At 38.0% G+C, this 24,720-nt stretch overlaps 1 long non-coding RNA gene and 1 other non-coding gene across 2 annotated transcripts; one reads left to right on the top strand and one right to left on the bottom strand.

Annotated features, from left to right (window-relative positions):
• Positions 1-6,349: 6,349 nt before the first annotated feature.
• On the bottom strand, positions 6,350-7,356 carry LOC141640132 (uncharacterized). The gene is made up of 3 exons (XR_012542872.1): positions 7,190-7,356; positions 6,804-6,869; positions 6,350-6,716 (listed from the first exon to the last, which is right to left on the bottom strand). It is a non-coding gene; the product is annotated as an uncharacterized LOC141640132 (long non-coding RNA).
• Positions 7,357-16,655: 9,299 nt separating this feature from the next.
• On the top strand, positions 16,656-16,762 carry LOC141640222 (small nucleolar RNA R71). Its single transcript, XR_012542911.1, has one exon. It is a non-coding gene; the product is annotated as a small nucleolar RNA R71 (small nucleolar RNA).
• Positions 16,763-24,720: the final 7,958 nt, after the last annotated feature.

Raw genomic sequence — 24,720 nt, 5'->3', positions numbered from 1 at the left:
GAGGATTGCTATTGCAATTACTTGTGTGTGTGGTTGGATTGCGAAAAGGTAGGGTTTCCCTACTCAGTATGATATTGTGTGATTATTATTATGATTGTAATTATTGTGGAATATGATTGTGATAGTGTGATGGTGATATGGTGATTGGATTGTGATATTGTGATTTGATTGTGAGTCATATCGAGAGATGGTCTCACCCCTATTGTCCGCCTCTTGTGTCTCTCGACGCAAGAGGGATGTGCGCATTAATGGACTTGGGTTCGCTCGTTGCGATGAGCAACGCTTAGGCAACACGACTGCGGTCCCCACTGGCGGTGTGGGTTACCTGTTGCGATGAGTAACCTGGCAGGGCTACTCACCTTGGTGTGTAGTCGGTTACTTGTTCTTAGAGTTGGAGATAGATGCTTGATTGTATGTATGGTTACTTTGGCATAGGATTTTGATATTGGAATATCTGCTGATGTATGTTTGGTTGTGTGGTGTTTTCTTATGTGCTATGTTGTGACCCATTTGATATTGCCGGCAAATGGTGAGCAGTGAGTTTGACAGGTGTGGATATTTGAGCTAGCATGCGGGTTTGGATGGGGAACCGATGATTCATCATTTTCATAGCTTCCGTTGAGTTTAGACAGTTTTACTTTTAGATTAGTTTGTAATCGTTTTGGTTTTCGGAGACTTGTAATCAGATTAATCTTTTTATCTATTTAAATGTTTCATTATACTCTATTTGATATACTTTACCTCAGGTAACCGAGATGGTAATGCTTCCATTGCTAAGATAGGCCTTGGTAAGGCTCTATGGTAAATGGGGGTGTTACAAAGTGTTATCAGAGCGACGATTTTGGAAACTAAACCAATGAAGTAATGAACGCAGGGTGTCTAAATAAAATGAACCTGGGTAGGAGTTGTTTTGAGCTACCACAAAGGTTTGGGAGACGTCCTAAGACCGCAATACGACCCTTACAACTTCGAGCCGGTCACTATGGGGTGTGTCGAGGGGATCGTTTCGTGTGTGTGTTTATATGTGCATGAATAGAGTGGTGTATGTGTATCTTGGATTGGAAGTGTTGTGACGTGGATTGGTTGGAAGTGATGTGAAAGTTGTATAATGTGGTAGTTTATGTGCATTAATATGGGTATGTGGAGTAATGTGGTGATTTTCATGAGTAATATGATTGACATGAGTAAGTAGAGGAACTATGTGAATAGTACCGAATTGTGATATGATTGGTTTCAATTTCATTTTTGACGAGTTGTGATGCGTATTATTCGGTTGGAAAATTGTGAGAATGAAAGTGGTAAGAAAAGATGATCGTGACTTCTAGCATGTGTAGTATATGTATGTTATGTTTAATTTACATGTTGGTTTGATAAAAGCTCACCTATATACCGGTTTATTTTAGAAGTATTGAGTTCGTTGCTATTATTTGCCTTATTGATGCTTAAGTTGTTTGCTTAAGAAAATTTGATTTGTATGAAGACCGAATGTGGAAGGGTTGTCTTAAAACTGTCATAAGTATAGTTCCGGAAAAGATATTGATGTGATTCCAATTGGAGGTGATAGTTTGTTCTCTTACGATTCCCAAATGACCAAGAAACGAGTAAGATATGGCTGTTTTACGAAAACTGGACGTTGCTGAGAACTGCGTAGGGTACTCGACCGTGTACACATTGTACTCGACTTAGTACACCTTGTACTTGACCGAGTACACCTTTTCACTCGGACGAGCAGCCTGAATACCTGCTTTACGAGCTTCTGATCTCCCCCTACTCGGTCGAGTAGAGTGGGCACTCGACCTAGTACCCCTATTATGGCCGGATTCTTACCTTTTGACCCCTTGGCATGTCATATTGGTTTCAGAGGTGTTCTTTTGCATCTTAATGCATTGTTTTACATATGTATTGGTCGATGTGCATGAATTAGACGGATCTTATGATGTGGAGGGTACCACCTTATAATTGGTACGGTCTTGTGACAAAGGCGTATGGTTATATGTGATGGTGATGGGTAGTGTGAAGAGGAAGTGAAGTTGAGGAGTTTATTGAGTCAAGGAGGAAGTTGAGAATTTGACGTAAGATTGGGTAATGTAGTAATGTTTGTTTGTGGTCAAGTTGATTATGATTTTTGCAAGTTGACCTTGGATTGAGACAAAATGCTAATAAAATTCTGTTTAGACAAATTAGATTGTGACCTCGTACAATTGATTGTTTGCATTTTGAACTTAATTCCAATTCTCCCACTTCAATGACTCTCTATATTTCCTAAAAGGTATAATAGCTCAGAACGTGGTTAAGTGATTACTTGCTTGTGTTTTTTCGAAGTGGCCACATGTTTTATAGTATTTGCGGATGTGTGCTTTTATGTGTTTTATGACAAGTAAGCTTTGCATCCCGAAATCTCAAAGCCTTACTCTACAAGGAGATGGTTGAGGGGGTATGAAATATTGCATGATTTAACATGCCAAGTATGTTATAATATGGTTAGAAATATGGAGATCGTTAGGCGATTGGCGTGAGGTATGAAGTAATTGTGATCGGAAAAGGAAGATGCGGTAATGTTAAATGAGAATAGTAGGAGCATGGGTGACGATTTAATAATGTTGAGGCATGGTTATAATGTTGGTTTACTGAACATAATGCTAATTGTTAGGAAAGTGATTTGCGTAAGTATGAGATGTTGTATCATAAGAAAATATGTACGTGTGTTTCAAGTATTCTGCATAACGAGTTAATGACATTGTTGATATGTGAATTAGTGTAATTGTACCATATGTTAGGAATAAGTTGACATGGAATAATTATGTGATTTTATGAATTCAGTATGGCATGTCTCGAGGTATGGATACACTTGAATAATATCATGAATTAGTAGCCTACATGACGACATGCGTAGCTAACGGTTAATTTATAGCAACTATATTCGTGTTTCTAATGGGAAGACCAGATGTGAATGAAACGTGTACACCAATAGGTGAAAATTCATGCATATAAGTGAAAATGTTAATTTGTATGAATTAATACCGAACATGTTAGTAATTATGATGCAAATGACAATTGTGCTAAAATGTATTAAGGTGTTGTAAGCAATTGGCTTCTATGCTATACGTTTGGTATATGAGTAATGTTTAGCCTTATCAATGAGTGCAGTACATGCTTCTATGGATAATTTACGTTCAGTTTCAAGCACCTATATGGGTAATATTGGTGAACTCGATATTCTTAGACGGTATATGCATAATGTGATTTATAAATTACATGATTAGAACGGCATACCTAGCAACATGTTGAATGGTTTCTTTTTTGTAAATTGATTGGGCGTGATGATAATTGTGGCGAGAATAGCGCTTGTGTTTGAAACGGATTTGATAAGTTATTTGTGAAGTATGAGATTTACCTATAATTTGCAACTCATGTGTATTGATATGAATGAAGTTATTTTATGGATGATATTATTTGTTTATATTATGTTAAGTATAATTTATGCTGATGTAAGAACGTATATAAAGGCCAACAATGGTAAGTTTGGGTGTTGTAGAGGTTACCGTGGATATGTGATATAGTGAATTAACAATGGTATTGACATGAGAATGGTGGGACTGAATGACTATGACGTGATACATCATACATGTGTAAGTGGTTACGTGCATTTGATAAAATTCGTGGTAGTAACATGAAGCAGTGAACGTAGTAGCAAGATAAAATGGCTTACCCTGTGTAGCATTGGATTTAAGATGAAGTATGTCATGTAGAAATGTATTGGTTTTACCCTTAATTATTTCAGTTTTATTCATGAGATAGTAACTGTGTTAAACGTAGGTTTGCTGCATAACGAGTCCAATATGTATGGTTTATTCGAGTTAGTAGTAACATCGTTATGTGAATTGATGGAACTGAATGAATAAGGTATGGATATGCTTAAGAGGAGGTGATATGCTATTGTATGTAAATTCTATCTTAAGCTAAGTAAATGGTATGAGTAAATTGTGGTTAATGACGCAGTGATTAGTTTATGTGTTAGTATGAATGGTTAAGTATTCCTTAGAAAATTTCGGGATGAAGTTTGTTTTAAGGGAGTAGAGTGTGCGATTTTGGTTCTTTTACAATTTCGTTCGTTAACAAATGACTTAATATCTTTTATAGAAAATTAATATTTTCTTAGTGAATTGTTGACGTGATATCTATTCATCGTGTTTGGATGTTGATATACTACATGGTTTGATCTTGTTTACTTTTATACCTTTGTTTAAGGTGTGGTGCATTTGTTTAAGTTCTATTCTCAGATTAAAAGTTCTAATTTGTAGTTACGAAGATAGTGGCTATACTGGAGTAACTTTGACTTGTGGTGTGGTAAAGGTTCTAGTGGTATGACTGTTTGGGAGTAATCTTGCTTAGTTTGTACTTAATTGGTATCTTTCTTTGTGATGTTCTTTGCTTTCGTTGGTTCTTAACGTGGCTCTTTGGTCGTGTCGTCGGTTTTGTTACTCGTCGTCAAAAGTTACCTAGACCAAAACAATATTTATAACTTCAAAAACTACTTTACTCTTAGTAAAGAGGTAAGTAAAGGTCGGATCCCAAGGGATGGGTATTGATGTAGAATTTTCGATTGCAAATGGTTGTGTCTAAGGGTGTCACAATTTGAGTTGAGGTATGAGATCAACTAAACTAATCAACAATGGAAATAAAGTAATGAAAACAAGCAAGATGATTAAAATGAGTTGTAAACAATTGATTAAAAGCACTAGGGTGTCATGGGTTCATAGGGGATTCATGGGATTTGATCATACAAACATGTTCTCTACTAGATGCAAGCACTTATTGTATGGGATCGAGTTGGTTTATGTCTTACAATCCCTAAGAAGGTTTGGGTCCCGGAGCTGAATCGATTAGATTGTACAACACCTACAAGTCGACTTTTTCCTCCCTATCCAACTATATGCATGGTCTAATGAGACTCGAGTTGGTTTATGTCTTACAAGTCTCATTGAAAAGGTAAGTGATGGGTAAAAATACAAGGATTCATAGGCTCGCATTTCATCAAACATAACATGTGCATAAGTTGGAATCACAACAAGCAAGCAAATTAATTATGAAAACATATTAGATTAAGCATGAATCAATCCCCATGTTGGTTTCCCCTAATTCCCCATTAACCCTAGTTAAAGAAACTACTCACTCATTACCAAGTCTAACATGCTAACAAGGTTGTCAATCATACTAGCAAGGCAAAACATGATGAACAAATGAAGATGATTAACAATAATTAAAAAGGGATTAAGAGAGAATTATACCTATAAATATAATTCCAAATAATAAAGCAAAGAATAATAGAAGTACTTGATGATTGATGGAAGGTTGTCAATCCTCCAAATAAACCCAAATAATCTTCTAATTACCCAAAATAAATGATGAACAATAGAGAAATTAAGGAAAGATTAAGAAATGAGATTTGTATTAATGCTAAATTAAGAGTTGATTACAAGATTAAGAGAGTATTAAGACTTGATTAAGATAAGATTAAGATCCTATTAGGATGACATGCTAATCTAGGTAGTACAATGGGGTATTTATACTAGAGATTAGGTACAAGGATTAGGGTTACTAAGAGCTTAAATGACTATTAAGACCCTTAAGAAAAGTTGAGGAAGTGCTCCTCTCCAAGGAGATGCCCATATCCCACTAGTACAATTAATGCAATTGGCATCGGTTATAAACAGTGATTGGCATCGGTTCCCAACCGATGCCAATGCGGGCGATGCCAATGACATTTTTTTGAATTGGCATCGGTTCATAAACCGATGCCAATTTACACATATTGGCATCGGTTGTTATTCAATTGGCATCGGTTCTAACCGATGGCAATTTACACATATTAGCATCGGTTATACCATAAAAACCGATGCCAATTTTTGCATTATTGGCATCGGTTGTAACTTAAGAACCGATGTCAATCATCAATTACAACAATAAAAAAAATTTGTGCCTAGCCAATAAATAAGTTATTGGCTATTTCGACAATCATACCTGCATTATTTTATTTTTTAAACGCTATAGAAAATTCGACAATTTATAAATTGAGCAATCCAAATTTCATAAGTTCAATACCAAGAAATCCAAATAAATTACAGCCATTCAAGAAATTGTATCCGGCAACAAAATCACATACAAAAAAACCCATAACTATTCAAGTATCAAAATCAACCGTTCACTACATTGTATATTTTTGTTACAAAATAGAGCCCAAAGCTCCCGAACCTCGTTCATCTCTTCGGGTGTAATTGCTGAACCTGCACACCGTAAACAAGAACAACATAATGATTAACTAAACTACAACTTAGAAAGAGAAATAAACTACTTGAAACAATTTATAGATTAAATACAACTCAAAGGACACTACTCAAAGGATACGCACAAACAAATGAGCTTTTGCTGGCCTCACATCCAAAGTCTAGGCCACACTCACTCAGATTTCTAACCAATTCGCACGAAGAGAACAGCAAACTTAAACTGCCTACTTAAACAGTTTCCTAGGCATATAACACGTCAAGAGTTGTATCCTACCTAAGCAAATGGCTTCAACTATAAGACGGTCGGGCTGACTCACTACTAGAAAGCCACAAGAAAAAAAGGAAGAAAATTAGGTTATACCACGGTTACCTGAATAGTCCTCGTGTTTCAATCCTCTTCAGAAGATATGGATGATCACATAGAGCAAGGACCTGACAGCGTCCAGTTAAATTATTATCATTAACAATTTCTACTGACAATAACGTACAATTGATGACCACTTGATAAACAATACTAACCTCACGGAAGAAAGTAACGGGATGCTGGCCAAGAGATTGAGGATTTCCAATATTACAGTAAAGTATCTGCATGCTCAAGTTAAAAGAGAGTCAGGACTTGGCAAAGTATCTTGACAGTTTACATACAAAGAATGCAGACCATAAAAGGTAAAAATTGAATCATCATTCCACCAATCTAACCAAATCGCACGAAGAGAACATCAACATCATCAGTATAAAATCAGTTTTGAGACAACAAGAACCATAAGTACCATAGCAGGGAGCATTGACACCAGTATAACACATGAAGATTTTCTTCATAAATCTACTCCAATAAAAAGAATAGAAATTATTTAAGTTGCAGCAACTTAGGTTTAGAATTAACAGGAGAGTCTCGCTTATATTACCTCATAGGCTCACACAGTTATCCACTCTAATTCATCATTCTCCTCTTAAACGAACCTCTTCTTCCACAATTGTAGCATCATTCTCCTCTTAAACGAACCTATTCTTCCACTTTTGTTGTAGTTCGTGAAAATGTCTGAGAGAAGGCCATAGCAGGAGAGTCTCGCTTATACTACCAATTCTTCGTAATTGTTGCACGTTCTAAAAGGCCAGACAATTGAGCAATATAAGGAAACATAAAAATTTTGGAGGTTGCTAATATTACATTTCTTAAAAACCTATACGCAACACCAATGGCATACTATCATGATTAATGATAAGGATTTTGTGGATGACAACCAAATACTCAACTAAATTGAACAACAAAAACTACATTCTTACATCATCGTTGAAGAAATTGATGTTCTACACTGACCTCAATTCTTCTACCAAGCATAATGGCAACGAACTCTAACACCAGGCGGTTGTGGTACGATTCTTATTTTTTTAAATATCTTATTATTCGAGGGGTCTTTTTTTTCATAAGAACAACAAAATAAACCTTGTCGGCCAGACAAGAACAATAGTCCTTTGAAGGTTTGAAATTGTATATCATTATACAAGACCTTCTTTAGCCTATCCACATAATATAAAACTCAAGAGCAATGAGATCAAAAACTATACCCCCAGTTTCAGACAACACTATTAGTCATGTTGATTCTTGTTTGCCTATCCTCTTCAAGTATGCATTCATGCAGTAGAAGAAGTACCTGAAATGCAATAGACGAACATAAGCATCATTGCATCATAACAAGAAACATATATAAGAGACAAATAGCCGTATAAAATAAAGAGATTGTTTGCTGCCTAGAAACAACTTTGTTTTTAGTTACGGGTATTCGACTTAAGTTAATGTCTTACTGTCTTATCAGCTATCTTATAAAAAATCCTTCAATTTTAATCAAGTATCAAAATACTAAATGTGTCCAAATGTCTAGTGTTGAACATATAAATGGACTATTGGTTTATTTACATTTCAATCAGCTCCAGAATAGAAAATTCCATCATTCAGGAAATCTTTTCAGAAACCACAGGACGGATATGGCAGACAATCATTCTTCTGAATTGCTAACATGTGTCAGAAAAGAGAAGTAAGAAGTGACTGAACCTGGCCATCTGGAGTATAACAAGCAGCAGTAACCATTTCATGGAGGTCAGTCCAATCAACAACCCGTCTTCCAGACACGTTCCAAACCATGACCTTAGCATCAAGTGAGCCGCTGATGAAATAATCGTCATTTACAGGATTGAATTGTATACAAGTAACTGGAAATCAAACACAAAGGTCAGCTTCATTTTTGTGTTTGAATTGTATACAAGTAACTGGAAATGAAACACAAAGGTCAGCCTATATCAACTAATTTAGTAGTGTACAAATTAATTTAGAATTGAACAATTTTTTCCTTAAAACCCTAGTCATTTAAACTGAAATTATTCAAGTGAGATATAATACCTAGAATAGGAAAAGAGGAGGAGGAAAAGATAGAAACAAACCATAAAAATTCTGCCAAAATCAAATTCGAATCAACCCTAAATCCTAAATTCACCCCTAAATAAACATGAAACAAATAAAGGAGAGGAAAAAATACCTGAGAAATAGGGAGATTGAAAGGGAGAAGCGGCGCCGACTATGGATAGGTTCAAAGCGAGATCCAAGCAGCCGCATGGTCTCGATGAAAGGGAGAAGATGAGAGAAAGAGAAGGGAGATGTGCGTGGTGGCGGTTGTGGTGGTGGTTAATTGTAAGGGGAGTGGGTAAGGAAGGACTGTGTAGAAATAAGGGGAAGGGGACGAAATGATACGGAGTAATGTATATAACCCTAACTAAATTGACATCGGTTGTTTAAGTAACCGATGCCAGTGCCTAAGAAATGATCATACCATCGGTTGTTTAGTAATAACCGATGCCACTATTCCCTTAAAGTACATTTGGCATCGGTTATTAGTAGAACCGATGCCACTGTGCCGATGCCAATTGCCTTATTTCTACTAGTGCCATTTTGGTGGTCTCCAGGAAATCTGCTCGTCCCGAGCGTCTAGGCAGTAAGCACGGTGGGTTCTGCAAGGGAATTCGAGCTGTTCAGGGGAGAGACGCTCGGATCTGTTGGCCTCAAGACGAGCGTCTTGGCATCGGGACGCTCGGATTGGTGGGCAGGGAGACGCTCGTCCTGGGCAGGGAGACGCTCGGATCCTGGGTCAGCACTTTTCTTTTCTTCTTTCCTCAACAATCCTTGGGGATCTTGTTGGGGATGCAAGGATCTTTTCATCATTGCCCAATCTACTTTATTGTCTACTTAGGCCTTCTAGTTTCGTCTTCCCTTTGATGCTTGGTCATTGAATTTGATCAATTTAGCTCCATTTTGCCATGAAAATGTAAGGTTTGCACTCCTTTCCTACCAAGGGATCAAAACCTCAAAGAATATGCAAAACGGGAAACTAAAGATAGTAAATGACCCAATTATGCACTAAAAAGCATAGGAACGAGGCTAATTCGGGGACTAAATATGCTTAAATATGAGTCACATCAAATATCCCCAAACCGAACCTTTGCTCGTCCCGACTAAAGAGGTGACAAAAACTAGGACCCTTATTCAAACTAACCTACTAATATAGCCGATGTGAGACAATTAGCGGGTCTCACTCCTCCCCTTCAACTCACAACAAGACAACCATGAGGTAGGATGCCTTCTTGCAAGGCAAGATGGGGCTTGCCAAAATGGCGACACATCCAAACATTAAAGCACACAAAACAAGTAAATGGATGCATCTATAAAAATGAATAGCCACTTTCCTCATCTAAGTGGCGGAAATTATCTAAAGGGGAAGCAATTCAAGGGTACACACTCCTTCATAGATGCAATTTCTTCAAACTACTAAGCCTAGAAGGATACCAATAAATCACCTCCAAGTTGTGTCAAGCTAGGGTACCTTTGTCCTCAATCGTTAAATGCTTTCGTCAAGAGTAGACTCCCTATGGTGTTAGAAACACTGGAGGATCGTGGAATTCCCCTTCTTGCCTAGACAAGAAGAAGGGTCGTCCTCTCTCTACCATGCACAAAAGTAGATACGATGGAAAAGGGATTAATAGAACTTGAGTTTCATATGGGAATTTGCTTTGTTGTTGTTTCCCCCCCAATTTCTTGTGGCATTAACATTTTGAGAACATTTCTTTTGCCATTTCTTTTGATGTTTGGCGTTTTCAATACTTGACAACTTTCAACTTTTTGCATTTTCTTTTGAACATTTTCAAAGCTACACCATTTGTAGTGAGGGTGCTTATTTTTGAAGCATAGGAGTTTTCATTTTTGTTACTCCTCTTTCCTTTTGATGCAATTACAAACTTTTTGATTTTTCATTTCATTTCTTGAACTCAAATTTTGAACAATTTTTGTGCCCATTCCCTTTTTTTGATGACAAAATGTGGTAGAACATGGATGATGGTTGCATGGTTTCAAGGGTCACCTTGGAATAAACGGTAGCCAAGGAGTTATCACACCACAAGGTACTCTTGACTAGGCCTTAATCCATGGGTCAAAGGATACTAGCATGACACATCCTAGGGTGTTTTACAAGTATCCTAACAAGCAAAGTCTTAAGAAGAAAATGTATCTACAAGGACCTTATATACACTTGTCAAGCTTCCCAAATAGATGGTTTCACAAAATTTTTCCTAACATGCAACTATATGCCATGATGCAACTAACATATATACAACCTAGTGCATATGATTCTACCAACTAGTATGCCATATAAGCTAAATGAAATACTATAATCACATTGTTTATACCGCATCAATCAAAATAAAGCCACATAGTCATTAACATAGAGAGGAAAAAGGAGATTGGAAAGATCATATCATGCGGTCTTCAATATCCTCATGTCTCGGATGTGGCGTAGTCGATAAATGTGAAAAAGGATGAACAAACACAATATATACAATATATACAAGATTACACTACAAAGGAAATGAACATGTTTTTGGGTTTTTGAATTTTTCAAATTTTTATGGTTTTTATGATTTATGAAATGAAAAGACATGTTTTTGTATTTTTCAAAATTTTCAATTTTTATCATTTTTGTTTTAAAAAGTCATGTTAGAATTTCCCATCCCCGCACTAGTATGGGCATTGTCCTCAATGGCCAATACGATAGGAAATTATGCAATTTATATGAAAATGCATGATTTCTAAACTAAATGCGAACTATATGACATATAAACAAGAGTGAATGTAAACTAAGCTATGCTATATGATACATGATTTTTTTGTTTTGGTTGGAGAGCATAATTTAGATTAGCCCCCAATGCATATGCATAAACTTCCCCAAACCAAAATAGACATTATTTCTAATGTCAAAAATTGAGGGAGTTCATGCATCAGGATGATATGCATTAAACTACAATTGTCATTTTGGATTTTGAATGTGGGAACAATAAAAGAAACACCTCAATGGGACCGAGGTGTGAGTCCTCTAGATGATGCTAGGACTCAAAAATCATGATCAAGATAAAAATTATATGAAAAACAAGAGAAATAAACAAAAACTTAAAGGAGGTGTAGGAAACTCACAAAGTAATGTGGCATCCTCCCAAGAGCTTGCTAATCCTCAATCGTCGCCCATGGCGTCATCACTATCATCTCCATCATCATCAACCTCTTCACTAGAATCAACCTCCATAGATCCGGAGTTATCATCACTTGCACTTGAACTTCCTTCTTCTTCCTCACTACCCTCTTTTTCTTCACCTTCTTCATTTTCTTCTTCATTTTCTTCGCCTTCTTTTTCACCACTCTCAACAACAACAACCTCCTCTTCACCCAAGCTAGCATCCCTAGAAGCACTAGGAAAGAAGACTTCGCTATCTGCCTAACTAGGCAAAGGACAAGATGGGTCAAGAAGTCCTTGCCTAGCTAGATGTAGGAGGGGCGGATATTGTGCTCTATAAGCATCGACTCTATCCTCATGGGCTTGCTTGTGCATTTGTTGCATCAAAAGAGTCAAGTAGTCATTCCCCGCCGTAACATTTTCTGGTTGAAACTCATGGTAGGTGAATGGGTAGGGTAGAGTGATAATAGAGGAGGAGGGCTCAGCAATGTCCTCCCTTTGATGTTGTATAATTTAATCGGCTTCCTCGGAGAGTGGGAGAAGGTAGTGTGGCCTATGAACATTTAATCGGCAAATTTTGTTCGGTAAAGTGAAGGATTTGACATCTTTTGTTAACCACCCAAATTTGTCGTCAAGAGTATCATTCTTGACCCATTTGAATTTTTGAACTATGGTGGCTAGATCAATGATATGGCCTCCCTTAACCGGTTTATAAGTTCCATCTTTTTTGAAGTCCTGGTTGAAGTATTTTGCCAAATAAGTTACCAATCCCCCATTAACAATAAAGGTCGTGCCTTCCTTTCCTTGGTCGATATTGAGCCACCTCTCGATCAAAAGTCGAAGAATATTGTACCTCTTGGTGAACGCTCTACCAACATTCAAGGTTGACTCGAGATAAATAAAATCAAGCTCAGTGAAGTGGTTTGTTCCCTTTCTAACAATCAAAGTATGCCCAACAACCTTGTGCCACACCCTTATGCCCAGATGATGGACATAAAGGGCACGACAATCATGGTAAGATGTGAAATTTCTCCTGGTAATAGCCTTCCATAAGGGAGCAGGATCATATTTTGTTGGGGGATTCTTCACATAGGTCGAGTCATTGCTAAGGCCAAAAGCTTTACCAAACTCGGCATAAGACATTTTCCTATCAACATTCTCAAGGCGGAATTCAATGTTTGTTCGAGTCTCCACCTTGGTAACTTGCAATGAGCTTAAAAACTCAAAGGTGAGGGATGAGTAGGTCAACTCTTTCATATTAAACAAAGTAAGCAATCCCATGGACTCGAAGAAATTCTTTGTTTGTTCTAAGACACCCAATTTGGTCAAAGTCTCTTGGCATATGAACTTGGTGGGTAAAATAGATTTCTTAGCAAGAGATAAAAATTTCTTCCTATGGGCATCGGATGTGAACATTACCTCCGGATAATTATGTAGTTGTTCAACAACCGGAGTAGAAGTAGTAGTTTCCACCATAGGAGGAGTAGTCTCTTGAATCTCCATACTTGCACTTTGAACCACCAAAGCCTTTAAATCTTGTAGAGCTTGTTGCCTTTTTGAGAGATTATTCTTTGGAGGTGTCTTGTTTCCACCTTTTGTCCTAGCCATCTTCTCCTTGTATGTAGTAACACCAAAGGTATGCTTGATTTCTTCAAGTTTCAATAAGACCCAAATAGATTTAGGATAGTTGAATTTTGCCTTGTATCCTAAAAATCGATTCAAACTTTGAAGATTTTGGTGTTTTAATTGCTTGTTGTTGACAAAGGAGTGATTTGTTTAAGTTTTGAGGGAGTTTGGAATTAATTTGGGTGAATTTGGTTGAGAAATTTGATTTTTGTGGATGGAGGGATTGAGGGTTTTGGAGAGGTGGTTGTGTTTTGAATGAGTAAAATGAAATGGGAAAGGTGGGGTTTTAATGCCGTTGGATTTGAATTACACAGGGGGAGACGAGCGGATTCTGGGTCGGGATGCTCGGATTCTGCTTCAGTTTGCTTCAGAAAATAAGACCGTGCCGAGATGAGCGTCTTCTGAGGAAGACGAGCGTATTTATGAGGAGACGAGTGGATTTACTTGAGGATGCTCAGATTCCTTGTCAGGAGGAAATCCCAAATTTTACCAGCAGTAAGACGAGCGGATCCTTGTCTAGACGAGCGTCTTGACTGAGACGAGCGGATTCTACATGGAGACGCTCAGATCTTCAGTCAGACCAAATTTTTTCTTTCCAGCTCTCTCAAGACGAGCGTCTTCTTCCCAGGACGCTCGGATTGTCTGTCAGGATGAGCGAATTCTTGTCGGGCCACTCGGATTGTCCCTCTACCTCACGAATTCAGTTCCATCCGTGGGTATTTCATAACCCGTGTCATTTACTCTTCATGCCTTTGGTCTTCATTGTGGGGGCACTACGAAGGCTTGGATAGCCTAGGTAATTGCTATCCCCACACTATGTCAAAACACTACACATCAATAAACATATAAGTCCCTCCCTCACTTTCTCTCGAAATGAAAATCTTGATCAAGGCATAAAAATACAAACCCAAAATTGACAAAAATGCAATACAATAAGTAAAATGCAAGTTAAGGGGTTATAATATATACAAATGGTGGTTTAGGGAGGACACCACCAAACTCTCATCTATGTATGAGATGTCAAGGGGGCATAGCCAAGGTGTTGTTGATGTTGCTCAACACCTTGAAGAAGTAGTCGAATGCTTGTTCATTGTTATGATAAAGATCCTCAATAGACCTTTACACATGTTGTTCTTCATTGTGGTCTTGGGTCATAGCATTACCAAAATAAGGATTGAATAACCCTTCAAACTCATCATTTCAAAGACCGCAAACTTCATCTACTTGTTCCCCAATAGTATCATGAGTTGATGAGAACAACTCCTCTTTCTTCTTGTCATTATGGCCAATGAGGCCTTCTTCTTCTCTTGTCATGAGTGGTGATGAGCTATTCAATCTCTCATTCTTGTTGAAATGTTCTTGCTCTTTGTATGGAGCATCTTGGAGATTACCCATTTTCTTCTCCTATATGGGTGGTGATTCTTTACCCATAGCTTGTTCTTTGCATTGAGATGCCAACTTCTTCCTATCACTTTCTCGGCTATAATGATCAATCATGAAACATGGCTCATGTAGTCGGGGAGCTCTCATTGTCTTATCAAGATTAAAAGTGATTGTTTCATCCCCCACTTCAAGGGTGAGCTCTCCATGTTTCACGTCAATCATCGCTCCCGCAGTGTGTAATAAAGGTCTTCCTAAAATGATAGGAATGTTGGAATCTTCTTCCATGTCAACAATGAAAATGTCCACCGGGATGAAGAATTTGCCAATTCTTACCGGAACATCTTCCCATACCCCTAAAGGTGTCTTCGTTGATCGATCCGCCATTTGAAGCGTGATATTAGTGCACTTAAGCTCTCCCATTCCTAGCCTCTTGCACACCGAATATGGCATGACACTCACACTTGCCCCAAGGTCACATAGAGCTTTGTTGATTGTGGTATCGCCAATGGTTCATGGAATAGAGAAGCTTCCCGGATCCTTTAGTTTTGGAGGTGAACTTCCTTGTAGGATGGCACTACTCACCTTAGTGTAAGCAATAGTCTCAAGTTTCCGGATGGATTTCTTCTTTGTAAGAATATCTTTCATGTATTTCGCATAGGCCGGAACATGATTGATTAATTCCGTAAATGAAATTGAGACTTCCAAGTTCTTCACAATCTCCATAAACATCCCAAGTTGTTCATCAAACTTAGGCTTAGCTTGACGACTTGGAAATGGAAGCCGAATAGGCTCCTTCTCCTTAGCCTTCTCTTCATTCTCCTTTGAAATGTCTTGAATGGTGGTGGGTTCTTCTTCTTTCTTAGAGTCTTCAACTCTTTCCTTGTCACTAGCATTCACAACATCTTCATTAATGGGCCTCTTCGGCCCTTCATACCTTGTACCACTCCTTAAATGGACGGCACTCACCGACTCTTGTCTTTGGGGATTACCTTGAGGTGGCAATTGCCCCTTTTGTCTTTGTGAACTTGAAGATGCTAATTGAGACATTTGGGTCTCCAACATCTTTGTGTGAGCTAGTATGTTGTTAATGGTGATGTCTTTTGCTTGGCTATCCTTTTGCATTTGAGTGAAAAATTCTTGTTGGTTCTTTTGCATTTGGAGGACCGCTTTTTGAACATCAAAACCTTGGTCAGTCGTTGGATTGTATGGAGGTTGATTTTGGTAACTTTGGTTTTGATTGTAAAAGGGTCTTTGAGCTTGGTTTCTCATTGGAGGTGGGGTGTATGTTGTTTGAGGGTTTTGAACATTTTGGCTTTTGTATGAGAGGTTGGGATGGAATTTGGTGTTTTCATTGTAATAGTTGGAATAAAAGGTACAACTCTTGTATGCTTGGAAAGCATTCACTTGTTCACTTGTTCCCGTACATTAACTTTGGTCATGTCCTAAAGTTCCACAACTCTCACATACTCCACTTGGAATTGATGAAGATGCCACCATGACATTAACATGTTGCTTAGGTGATTTGGAGGCCTCTTCAAGTTTAGCCATAGCCTTCTCAAACTTCAAATTAATGGTGTCAATATGAGCACTAAGTTGAGCACCCAATTGAGTAATAGAGTCCACTTTATGCTTTCCTCCTCTAGTAGCCTTCCGAGGTCTACTATATTATGAGTTATGGACCGCCATTTCCTCAATCTTGTTCCATGTTTGATTATCATCAACTTCGGTAAACATACCATTTGATCCCATATTGAGAATGTTTCGGGAGTCTTCATATAGACCATTCCAAAATTGTTGTACAAGGAACCACTCGCTAAGTCCATGATGTGGGCAAGATTGACAATTATTCTTGAATCTCTCTGATGCTTCATACAAAGATTTCTCATCCCTTTGTTTGAGCCCGGTGATTTGGGCTCTCAACATGTTAGTCTTTTCCGGAGGATAAATTTTTTTGTAGAAAGCAAGTGCCAATTTCTTCCAAGAGTCAATACCAAGAGTAGCCTTGTTTAGGCTCTTCAACCATTATTTCGCGGAACCAATCAAAGAGAAAGGAAATAAGACCCATCGAATTTGGTCTTGAGTAACTCCGGTTTGAGAAATCGCATCACAATAGTCACAAAAAGTCTCCATATGAGAATGAGGGTCATCACTAGGCATGCCCCCAAATTGACTTCTCTCAACCAATTGTATAAATGCGGATTTTGCAATGAAATTACCGGTTAAATGTTGTGGTGTAGGAGTACCATTTGGTAGGTTATCCTCGGTTGGTACGGAATGTGATGAAAATTTAGGCATTGTGGGTTGATTTTGTGGTTGGTTATGTGTTGGGTTATCCTCTCCTTCTCTTGCAAAAGGGTTGATAAACTCAATATTATTTGGTTGAATGTCCACAATCTCACAAATACCTCTCAAAGTATTTCTAGCAAGTCTTCTATTGTTGGTCAAAGTTCTTTCAATTTTAAGATCAATGGGTAACAAGTTACCTTGTGATCTCCTAGATATGCAAAATATCAAACAACTCGAAAACAATTAGAACAAACCTTGAGGAGTTTGACTTCCCCAAGGTAAAGAAAGACACAACTAAAAACAATCAAAGAAAATAAAATCAAGTTAACACCGTCCCCGGCAACGGCGCCCTTTTTTGTCGTGTCGTCAGTTTTGTTACTCGTCGTCAAAAGTTACCTAGACCAAAACAATATTTATAACTTCACAAACTACTCTACTCTTAGTAAAGAGGTAAGTAAAGGTCGGATCCCAAGGGACGGGTATTGATGTAGGATTTTCGATTGCAAATGGTTGTGTCTAAGAGTGTCACAATTTGGTTTGAGGTAGGAGATCAACTAAACTAATCAACAATGTAAATAAAGTAATGAAAACAAGCAAGATGATTAAAATGAGTTGTAAACAATTGATTAAAAGCACTAGGGTGTCATGGGTTCATAGGGGATTCATGAGATTTGATCATACAAACATGTTCTCTACTAGATGGAAGCACTTATTGTTGTGATGGGATCGAGTTGGTTTATGTCTTACAATCCCTAAGAAGGTTTGGGTCCCGGAGCCGAATCGATTAGATTGTACAACACCTACAAGTCGACTTAATCCGCCCTATCCAACTATATGCATGGTCTAATGAGACTCGAGTTAGTTTATGTCTTACAAGTCTCATTGAAAAGGTAAGTGATGGGTAATAAATGCAAGGATTCATAGGCTCGCATTTCATCAAACATAACATGTGCATAAGTTGGAATCACAACAAGCAAGCAAATTAATTATGAAAACATATTAGATTAAGCATGAATCAATCCCCATGTTGGTTTCCCCTAATTCCCCATTAACCCTAGTTAAGGAAACTACTCACTCATTACCAAGTTTAACATGCTAACAAGGTTGTCAATCATACTAGCAAGGCAAAACATGATTAACAAATGAAGATGATTAACAATATTTAAAAAGGGATTAAGAGAGAATTATACCTATAAAGATGATTCCAAATAATAAAGCAAAGAATAATAGAAGTACTTGATGATTGATGGAAGGTTGTCAATCCTCCAAATAAACCCAAATAATCTTCTAATTACCCAAAATAAATGATGAACAATAGAGAAATTAAGGAAAGATTAAGAAATGAGATTTGTATTAATGCTAAATTAAGAGTTGATTACAAGATTAAGAGAGTATTAAGACTTGATTAAGATAAGATTAAGATCCTACTAGGATGACATGCTAATCTAGGTAGTACAATGGGGTATTTATACTAGAGATTAGGTACAAGGATTAGGGTTACTAAGGGCTTAAATGACTATTAAGACCCTTAAGAAAAGTTGAGGAAGTGCTCCTCTCCAAGGAGATGCTCATTTCCGTTTTGGTGGTCTCCAGGAAATCTGCTCGTCCCGAGCGTCTAGGCAGTAAGCACGGTGAGTTCTGCAAGGGAATCCGAGCGGATCAGGGGAGAGACAATCGGATATGTTGGCCTCAAGACGAGCGTCTTGGCATCGGGACGCTCGGATTGGTGGGCAGGGAGACGCTTGTCCTGGGCAGGGAGACGCTCGGATCCTGGGTCAGCACTTTTCTTTTCTTCTTTCCTCAACAATCCTCGGGGATCTTGTTGGGGATGCAAGGATCCTTTCATCATTGCCCAATCTACTTTATTATCTACATAGGCCTTCTAGTATCGTCTTCCCTTTGATGCTTGGTCATTGAATTTGATCAATTTAGCTCCATTTTGCCATGAAAATGCAAGGTTTGCACTCCTTTCCTACCAAGGGAACAAAACCTCAAAGAATATGCAAAACGGAAAACTAAAGATAGTAAATGACCCAATTATGCACTAAAAAGCATAGGAATGAGGCTAATTCGGGGACTAAATATGCTTAAATATGAGTCACATCACTCTTGCAACGTTTTCCTTGTGGTGGTATGATGGGTTTAGTTGCTCAGATATGAGTTCGGTTACGAGGACGTAACCTTGTTTTTACGGGGGTAGAATGTAACAATCATGTTTTCATCTGTGTTTGTGGATCTTACATTGTGTTTAGAATGACTCGTTACCCTTAGCATTCTATGTCTAGAATGACTCTCAAGATACCAATGGATACGGATGTCCAGAGAAGGGGTGAGGGTACGTATCAGGAAGTTCTTTGATTTGAACACCTAATCCCGCCCGCCTCGATAGCGGCCTCTACTAATGATTAGGGAAGTCGTTCATATTTGATATGTCGTCGATGTAATGCATGGAATGCAACAAATATGGATTAATCTTAGCTTGTGAAATTAGACTATGTCGGTTAATACGTATTTTAGCAAACAATTTGGTCGAAGTAAATGTTGGATTCAATACATGTGAATGCCATACAATTAAATCATATATAATAATAATTATGATAAATGAATTACAATAATTAAAATTACAAAAATTACAAGCTTTATTTGATCTACATCAAAAGCACGCTCAAAGACGGAAATTCGAAGAAGAAAATAAAAGGAAAATAAAATTAGAATTAAAATATGAAAATATGTCAGATTAGTGGTGATAATATGAATAATAGTTGATTTAAACCTTAATTAGGAGCTACGTCAAAGCGAGAAAGAGTTCAGAGGTAGAAACCAACCCAGAACAGGCGCAGCATCTGTTGCGTCCTCTGGAAGAGGCGCAACACTTCATGCGTCTGTTCTCGAGCAGGGTTCTGGCTGTAAAGTCAGAATCGCAACACTGTTATTGTTCGTTGGTAGATTTAAGATGAATTATAGATATTAGACTCGAATTGAAGTGTTTTAACCGATCATATGTATCTGGACAAGTCATAAAACGAATTAAAACGAGAAATTACAGCGGTTTACATGATTATGATTATATGATGAATTCGTGTCGGAAATAAAAAAAGGCGAAACTTGAGGTTAGATTAAGACGAAACTGGACAAATAAGATTCGGAAGAAAACTTATGTATCAAATTGGGACTCCAGAACCTCGACATGAACAAGTCGAAACCCCGAAGAATCGATTTGAATTAAAACGGCGAAAACCCGCAAGTATTGAATTACTCGGGATTAAGGACGAAATAAACATTGTAATTAAAAGGGAGTTTTTAAAATATGATTTATATACTGAAATAACAAAGAGAATGAAGGAAAATGAAAGAATAAGAAAAGGAGGAAATTTGCAGGAAGTCGAGGAAGAAGAAGAGCAGGAGCAGCATGCAGCCTTTGGAAGAGGCGCAGCTGCTGCTGCGATCCTTCCTGAAGGTGCAGCTGCTGCTGCATTTCTTCTCGACAGCTGCATTTCTTCTCAACGTCTGACCTCTGCTGTTTCGTAAAAACGGCTTTATAAGGTGGATTTTAAATCAGTTTTCGAATGTGCTCTTGATATAGATTTACATTAATTGATACAAAATAAAAGTACAATAATAAAATGGGATTTACACCCTCAGACTTACATGTTTGACAAAACGAGATTGACTAAAGTTATCATTTAGTGATTGCTCGACTCGAATATGTGTGGAAAGTTCCCTCGTTAGAGGATTTAGTAGATTGATTATGTTGATTAAAGGTGGAGTTGGTCAAGTTGGTCGGTCTATGCAACGTGACTGGGACTCAGAATGATCTGAGCTTACGTGGCCAATTGATCAAGCATGTAGGCGTCGAAAGGCAATAGCATAGTCTAGAATGCAAAGAGAGAGAGAGAGAGATAGATAGAGAGAGAGAGAGAGAGAGAGAGAGAGAGAGAGAGAGAGAGAGAGAGAGAGGGGGGGGGGGGGACACTTGTGTGCCAAATATGGAGGCCGAAGGCCTCTATTTATACTAAACATATGGAAGAGTTTTGGAATGACACGGATTTAGAAACAAATCTCGATAATATTCTGGAAAATGCGAAAAGAGGACTGGAGAAGAGGCGCAGCAACTACCGCGTTTCTTCGAAGAGGCGCAACATTTGCTGCGTCTTTTCTCCAGCGGTTTCCTCCTCGGCAAGAAAGATTTTCGCGTTTTATTATAGAATTTCGGTAGATTTACACTTCCTTATTCCATGAAACACAATATTACGGTAGATATTTACTTAAAATATTAATTTTAATTAGGAATAAATATCTAGAGAATTCTAGAACATTCCGGAATATTCCGATTCGGCATTTAAACGGTTTTTTAGAAAATGAAGCGGTTTTGACCCGGACTCCAAATGGACTCTAATTACTATCAAAACGACTGTATCGGTGCGTAGATGATGACCCAGGGGTTGACTCGAGTGTTTGAGCTATCACTTGATGATGAACTTACGGACTGTCATCAATCGTTCCGCGTATCAAACATGCGGTCCAATCATCACTGGGTGGTTGGCGGGAGGTGTAGAAATGAGGTATCTACAGAGCCTCCACTTTGACTGAGGTTTGGACAAGGCGAAAGTCAAAGTAGAGCCATAAGGTCAATCGAAGATTACAACCTGACGACTATGGTGACAGAAGGCGGCTCAAGGGGTCTGAACCAAGGACCTGTCGTCGGGAACATTTTAAAGTCTGTCGACTATCGGGGAGGGTCGTTTAAAGTCCATTAGACTACGTAAGGAAGCTCGCCAGCCATAAGAATAAACCATACCCGAGACACCCCTGGGTGAAGGATTCGAAGGTACAAATACTCTTCGGAGAATTTTATCTTAAACTCCGTGGGAAAGAATCATATGTTGAGTCGACAACGGCGCGTCCTTGGCACCGCTGAGGAGAAAATAATAGATCGACAATGATGCATCCTTGGCATCGCTGAGGAAAATAAAGGTGTTTGATCGACAACGACGCGTCCTTGGCACCGCTGAGGAGAAAATCCGCTCGGTTCGTCGCAAGCGAAATTCCGATAAAGAGGAGAAGCCCATGAACTGTATCTAGTGATCATGAATTCTCGCTGGGGAACAAAATGTCATGGTTGTCTGTAGTCTGTTGAAGAGAAAATACCGATTCGGACGAAGAGAACGCCGAAAAAGGAGCCATATGTTGAAAATAAGATGTCGGGGAAGAGGCGCATGAAGCCCGAGCCCATAAATAACGAACTTATAACGAATTTTAACGAATCTCGGCTGGAAACTCGCAGAGGAAGAGGTGCAGCAAAAACTGCGACCCTTGGAAGAGGCGCAGCAAGTGTTGCAAGAGTGATGTGACTCATATGTAAGCATATTTAGTCCCCGAATTAGCCTCGTTCCTATTCTTTTTAGTGCATAATTGGGTCATTTACTATCTTTAACTTTTGGATGACACGTAATAATACGACGTCCAAAATTGCATCAATTGAATGTTACTTGATAACATAGTCATAGACTCATAGTCCCGAAAAAATGAGAACGAAACTAATGCTAGATTTAAAAGAGCAGGTAATGAACTCACATTGATGTCATTTAGGTACCTTTCCTTCTCCACCCTTACAATCTGAAAATTTCAAAATCAACCGATGAAACTTGAAAGCTTCACGAAAAGTAGAATGGCTAATTAAGTTTCAAATAAAGGAGAAGTTCATTTAGTCACTCGGTTCACTTGTATTCACTATATTTCCCTTTTAGAGATGCAAAAATTAGAATGACCAACAAAAAGGAGAAGGTAGTCCTACTATTGATAAAATAGTTTTTTTTTAACACAATATAACTTTGAATTCATCAAAGATCAATACATGGACACCCAAATAGCGAAAAATGGGAAAAGTCATTACACACTTTTGTCCAATATATCCAGATTTAGAGTCAATATTGAAGATCTATCAGTGGATGGTTATAAGAAGAAAGATGAAGGGAGATGTACCATGAAATGAGTCTCGTAATAAACTGCAGAAGGTGTCCCTGAACGATTGCGGCTTGAGGAAGAACGTCAAGAGGCAACCTGAAGGCGAAAGGTGGGTGCCGATGCATTTAGGGTTTTTAGAAATTTTTTTGTGCAAGTGAATAATCCATGATAACAATCAAACCAACATATCCAATCATGCAAAATCTTACTCAATCCTATAAAGAACAGAACACTCAAAGAAACTCAGATATAAAGGTAAAGAACAGAACACGCAAAGAAATACTGAAAGTTGGAATCATGCCCATATCAGTTATGTGTCTTGAGTTATAGCCAAACAAATAGGCTGCGCATGAGGAATGCCCTGCAGGCTAGTTTTGACCTATCATTAAAGAAGTGGCAATATCTCATAATCCAGGAATCGTTTGCGTGTGATTCAAATTGTAAATGAAAGCTAGCTCAATTAGCTTTTATTTCATGTATGGTTTTCACATTGGTTCAACATGAGCAAAGAGATATGAAGCCTCAAAGTCCCTGCTAAAACATAGCATGCTGCTGAATATTCAGTTCTGACCTGAACTTACTCTTTGTCCTATATCTCTCAATCCAGGAGCCTATTTCGTGTGATTCCAATTGAAAATGAAAGCTAACTCTTTTAGCTTTTATTTGGTACCTATGGGAAATTCTAACTCATCTTAAAGCAATATTTATAAGATCTGCAAAACGGGTCTGAATGCTGAACTGTACAGCAGAGGTTCAGCTTGACCTGTCATAACTAAAGCGATCATATCTCTCAAACTAGGCAACATCTTGGAGTAATTATTTTTGGAGATGGTAGCTAAATCTTGTAGCTACAAAATGGCATAGTTTGGGCATGCTAGTTCCAAGGGAGCATAGAGTTATGAGGGCTGCAAGTTGACACGGAAACTGGAAGTGCTGCTGAGTAAAATGTATCAGTCTATTTTGAACAAGGAACGTTCAAGGGTGTTTTTGGCCATTCATATGATATGTAAAACAGGAAAAATATTAGAAGCCATGCTATGAAAAATTAAGGCTGTAACTATTTTGTTTTGTGTTCAAGTAAGACGAACGAGGACAATCAACAAGTTGTACAAGCGCATAATATGCCACAGGTAAAATGAATTGCAGAAAAGGGAGCCTACACATATACCAAAGCATAATATGGAGTAACACATAAATTTTCACTAAAATGGTAAACCAGTTCACCAAGTTATAGCACTAATCTACAAAGGTACCATAACAATCTCAACATAATCAATACAAGTTAATCAAAAACAAACACACCAGCATTGTAAATCAAATGAAAAAACAAAATTAAATTACAAAAAGAAGCATTGGTGTTGTATTTTAGGAGAAATAATTGACATCCGCTCCTCGAAGAGCTGATGATAATGATTATATAGAGTCAAAGGAGCTCACATTAGAATTAACCATAAATGTTATAACCCATCACAATAATCACCGCTTAATTCACCTAATAAAACAACGGAATCAAGTTCACAAATGACATTACCTGCAAATTACAAAAATTAATAGAATACTAAAAAAAAATTAACAATTTAACATACCCGAATTTAGATTAAAATCAACACCTGCAAATAACAAAGTTTAAT

Source organism: Silene latifolia, unplaced genomic scaffold (genome assembly GCF_048544455.1).
Source record: "Silene latifolia isolate original U9 population unplaced genomic scaffold, ASM4854445v1 scaffold_73, whole genome shotgun sequence".
NCBI lineage: Eukaryota > Viridiplantae > Streptophyta > Magnoliopsida > Caryophyllales > Caryophyllaceae > Silene > Silene latifolia.
Note: the sequence above shows the minus strand (reverse complement) of the source record. Positions and strands in the feature narration are given on the sequence as shown.